This window comes from Echeneis naucrates, chromosome 2, assembly GCF_900963305.1.
Source record: "Echeneis naucrates chromosome 2, fEcheNa1.1, whole genome shotgun sequence".
Taxonomy (NCBI): Eukaryota; Metazoa; Chordata; class Actinopteri; order Carangiformes; family Echeneidae; genus Echeneis; species Echeneis naucrates.
Genome location: NC_042512.1, coordinates 11,985,768 through 11,991,278, shown reverse-complemented (window position 1 = coordinate 11,991,278; position 5,511 = coordinate 11,985,768). Strand labels below are relative to the sequence as shown.

The window sequence follows — 5,511 nt, the reverse complement described above, 5'->3', positions numbered from 1 at the left end:
CACCACAGCACAAGCATCCTTGACCTTCTCTTCTGATGTGCCTGTCTCCAGGGGCAGAACCTGCTATGCTGCCAGTTTCTGATTTACGGCTTGTTTGCAGTATCTCAAATGATAGATCACAAAAAGCGACAGGAAACGGGCTGTTCGTCACTTCGGCTGTGGGATATTATCAGGAAGCCGCAGACAGGTCGTACCTGAGGTCCCCGTGGCTCCGCCTCGCCTCGCCTCCTCCACTAACTGTGTCCTCCCATTAAAATGAAACATGATGTGCAGGAACAGATTCTTCATGTAACCTTACGTTAGCTCATGTTCACACCAAACTAGAAATCCTCTGCTTTGGCTGCTGTGTTTATTATCACAGCACTCTCTATCAGCAGCCATCTGCAACTCTATTTGAATTACACTTAATTATTTACTGTTCACTAGTGCATTTAATAGCCACCCCAAACAGGAAAATTAATATCCCACCAGATACAACAGCAAGTTTCCAACAGTTGTTTTGGTTTCTAAATGTTACTACTGAAGGCCCAGACAGTTTAATTGTTCAGGGTCCGTATGGTCTAAAAGTAGACCCCCATGTGGTCTTGGATTTAAATTCAAGTCTAGGTTCTATATTAAGACAGTCAAAGTATCAATGGTCTCAAACCAGAGAGAAATGGTAACGACCTTAAAATCAGCCATCGGGAACATTGTGCTGTCACCACAACGTAGTCAATAACCTCAGAGTCACACATTTCCGCTTGATTGACTGAGTATTTAGGATTTATCAGAGATTCTATAATGTTTGTGCACAGAGATGCTTGACAGGAGGGAACTTTGCAGTAATTATACAGAACGATTCTCATTCCAGTTTCACGACTGCTTGCGCCCGTGTTGAATGAATGGAGCTTGAAAGCGACTTCAGGATCCGGGAGCAGAAGCACGACTCAGAGGTAGACCAGGAGTGGCAGATGTACACTGGGATGTTAGATTTCCTCTCCTGTTGCCTAGTCCCCTAGCCTTCTCTTCCTCCTCTCCTCCTTGAATAGAAACACTAGCCTTGAGACTTGCTGGTATACAATACTGTTTGTAAAAACGGTTGCTATCCATGATGCTTCCACCTTTGTGAGATGCGATGAGATTAAACACAAGTCACGATATTGTGTTATAGTTTCCATAAGTTTCCTGCTATACGGGAAAAAGGATGGCTGCTAGAGTGCACAGCCTGAATTGCCTCAGTTCCACAGAGCAGGAGAACATTATACACTATATGGTGGAGTACAGACTTCAGTTTCGGGGGAGGATAGTAATGATAAAAACATTTTCAGTGAAAGTGTTAGACTCTGAAGCTAGGAGGCAAGACTGTGCCCAGAACAATCTGTATCACATGGACCACTGGTGAGGTGGAAACTGTTTAATTAATGAAGCAGGAAAAAGTGATTCTCACACACAAACACACACTGTGTGCAAAGAATTAGCTCTGAGATGTTGAACTAATACTCAGAGAAGTCGATGGCCCAGTGGTGTGCAAAGACTGCCGTACCCACTGCTGTTTGTGTGTGTATGTGTGGCGCCAGCTTTAGCAGACACAGTTTGCTGCTGCAGTCTGTTGATCCGACTCACTTCAGTGGAAAGTAAAGCAAGCGGGGAGTTGGAGTTGGAGTGTGCGCGTCCACGCTTGTGTTTGCAAAAGTGCGGCGTTTGTACGTTTGAGAACAAGACAAAATGTGAGAGTCTGCTGGGCCCCAATGAGACTGAGCAACTGTTTAGATTAGGACTGAAAAATTAGAATTAGAAGCATTCTTTTTTTTTTTTTTTCACTTGGCTTTCGAAGCCAGCCTTAAAAAACTAATTTCACTTCAAAAAGGTGACAATGTAAGCCGACCGATGGAACAACAACAGCAGAAACTGCATGATAAAAATTTCTGAAAACATCCTCACAGTCCACAGAAAAACAAAAGATCCAGAACAACAACAACAACAACAACAAAAAAAAAAAAATCAATTACACTGCTCCACTGCTTAACATTTTCTACTAAAACTCCAACCAAACTGGCAGAATGTCTGAGCTCGGAAAACTCGGAAAATCCAATGCAGAGCGATGGACCAACACAGGTAACGGGAAATGGTTCCACTCAAGTTCTTCGTCAAAATAAGACGCAATCAGACACAAACTTAATGGCACTAATTGAAAGGATGAAGCAGATCACCCAAAACGAGACAACATCTAATATTTACGCGAAGAACTGACAGAACATAGCAACAGGAAAACAAGAACCCCTTCTTGTTTTTTTTTTTTTTTTTCCCTATAATCCAGCAGAGGAGACATTATATAGGCCATTCACTGAATATTTTAGCATTCTGTCCTGTCTGATTTAGATTATCATCATTGAGTCTTCCCTCCTGTCAAGTGTCCAAAAAAACAGGCAGCACTTTTGCTTCTCCTTCGTCTGTGGCAGATAAGGACGGCATCTGAGCCTCACATCACAACCTGAGATTACCCACAAGAAGACCCCCCACCTCAAAAAAAAAAAAAAAAAAAAACAGGAATCAAAATCTGACCGAGGGCGCAAAACACAACTTTGACGTTGAAAAACTACAAAAAAAAAACCCAGAGATGCAGCGAGGTGACAAATCCACTCACTTCTGTTTCTTCTACTCAACAAGATTAAAATCATCTAAAAAAAAAAACAACAACAACAAAACAAAATAAAAATACACATACAACATGAAGGGAGCATAACTGATCTGAAGAAAGGCTTTAACACTCCTGTGAGTTGCTCAGAGTTGCAGCCTCCTCCACCTTGCTCCGCTTTGCTGGATCATTTTTACTTTCTGCCCCTATAGGAGGAATAAAAACGCTGTATCTCAGAGAGAGCCCAGTTTCCACACTGTCCTTTAGACTGACTGTCGCCTGTCCACGCAGAGCACATTTATCTCCCCACGGCTCAGGAAAGAGGAATAACAGGCTGCTCTCTACCTCATCCTGCTGCGCCTCTTTGGGCTTCTTCTTCGTCGGATCTTTGGACGCCGTCATCGCAGCCGAGTCCCCGGTCCTGTTCCCTCAGTCTGAATCCGGCGGCTCCCGGATTCAGACCTGTCGGCGCGTCAATTTAGCGGTACGAGAGTTAAGCCGGACGAGATCAGCGCGAGGACCACTTCCTGGCGAGGCTTTCAAAATCAAAGCCACTCGTAGGCGATAGTTTCGTCGTTTCTGAAGCTATTTTAACCTCTTATTTGTTGTTAGGCCTCATTTTCTCCTCACCTTTAACCAGTGTTATCATTTGGCTAAATGTCTCCCTTTTCTTTTCTCTATAATGTTTTCTAGGTTTACAAACAAATGACAAATAATAGGAAATTGCCACAATAAGAGCATTATTTTGAATCCGCTCGGATTCGCTCGGGTTTTCACAGAGTTTGATGCGGGCTTTTATTTGTGCAACTAATGTAAACATCCGGTGTCAGAGCGTTTCATTCACCCAGCCGTCCATCTACAGAGCTGTCCGCGGTGCTGAAACTCATCATGGGTAAATGAGTTTGTGCTGTTCAACAGATACGGTTTATTTTAGTAGCCTTGCGTGTGTGAGTATACATAGTGGCAAAAAAAAAGCTTTCAAACATGATATTAAACAATTCATTAAAACTGCAGCATGAAAGTAAAGCAACTAAGCTTCATTTCTGTCATTCATTTAAGCAGGAATCACGCGTGTGGCTTAATTAGCAATCTGTTTGCCCACAAATGACGCAACAGATGCTTTCAATGAATCAAAAGAGAAGAAGTTTACATGTGCTGCCTACTCGCACACCATTAAAACTTTTGACTGATAACACACCCAGTCATTTATCTACAGCCTAACAACAAAGCCTTCACTAAGGCACCTATGCTAATGGTTTTCCAGTGAATTAGTGTTAGTAAAGTAGTCCAATATTCCCACCGGGAGTTACAGTGTGACTGTGTGTAGCTCTTTTTGGTATTTTTACCTCTGATGATGCCACTGTAGCAGCATCACCTCGGGGACTAAAAGCCCTTCTGTGACATCTAGTATTAGAATATCCCTCTGAAATAGAAGATAGGATGATAGCCCTGCATGCCATTGGACCGAGCCTTCATCTGAAATCCCTTCAGAGGAGAGCGAGGCGAGACAATCAAGCAGCCCAGTAACCAGCTGGCCTTTCTTGCTGCCAAGTGACTGAGTGCAAACTGATAGGTGTCACAGAGAAAGCCCTGAAGACACAAACGCCACCAGCACGCGCTCTCACACGCTGTGCCCTCGATCCCTTCTAAAAATAATGACCACAACAGGAGGGAAAAGAAAAAGGCACACACAAATGAAGACGGGAGGAGCAGAAGTGCGAAAGCAAACACGCTTGCGGATGTGAGGTTCAAATGCTCTCTAAGAAGCAGCAGCGCATTTGCCACTTGAAATTCGAAGCAAGGTCTCGAAATAACAGCGCTTTGATTTTAATCTTTTCTCTACATACACATCATTCTGATGTGGCAGCCTTACATTCATGATCTATACAGAAGACCTGCATAATGAAACAGCCTCCTGCCAACTCTTTTCCCATGGCACACCTCTTCTACTACCACCAGACAAAAGCCAAAGCCTGAATCCGGCTGTGTAGACATGCAATTCAGCGTTAGATGTATGTTTATGTTGGATTCACATCCACATTAAAGAGACTATGAGCTTAGTTTATTCTGCTGTTAGACACACAGTGTGATGACTGATCAGGCTGTCAGCTGTTATTTCTGTTAGGTCTCCGCTCTGATACACTAGCTTACCTCTCTTTAGTGTAAATGGGTGACATTATTATAGGTGGCAGTTCCTCTCTAGGGCTGTGAATGAATCAAATGAAGATTAATTAACCCTTCTGAATGATTACTGTTATGAATGCTATGGCTGTGTTTTCAGAGTTTTGGGGGTTTTTTTTGTTTGGTTTTTGTTTTTTTGCAGTTTGACATGTTCGAAATTAAATGTGGTGCAGCCTCTTTTTCAAGCATCATGCCATTAATTCCCCCAAAAGCGTCCTACAAGTGTCTGTTGCTCTTTCAAAGGTGTGAAAGATCTAGTCCTGACTCACAGCTGAATCTAATTCCACATTTCGAAACATGAAATACTAAAATACAAAATCAAAATTGTAATTGAAAATATTTCAGCAGCGAGAGTTTGTCTCATATGGCTCCATTCATCCTCATCCTCTCACGCCAAACCAGTCTCAGACTAATGCATCTTCAAACTCCAAAATTAAGATGCTGAGATTTCCCCTTCAAGGGTCCAGGAGTGGCAGTAAGGAGGTGCCATCCTGAGACATGCAGCAGGTAGATAGAGATGTGGAGGGTGAAAAAGACAAAGGAGCATGGCCAGTGGAAGGAGGAGGATAAGCTCGGAGCTCTTGGTTGGACTCTCTTCCTTTCTCCATTAAATATTCAACAGCTGGAATCAGAGACCACATGGAAATGATCTCCGTCTCTGGCTCTCTGACCTCTGCTGGTATTTGTGAAGTTCATTGATGTCCCTGAGGCACAAA

The 5,511-nt window shown here is 43.1% G+C and overlaps 1 protein-coding gene across 1 annotated transcript in view; it reads right to left on the bottom strand.

Annotated features, from left to right (window-relative positions):
* Positions 1-5,511, bottom strand: part of LOC115051597 (inactive dipeptidyl peptidase 10-like) — a 51,705-nt gene that overhangs the window by 33,231 nt on the left and 12,963 nt on the right. The gene's annotated exons all lie outside the window — the stretch shown is intronic.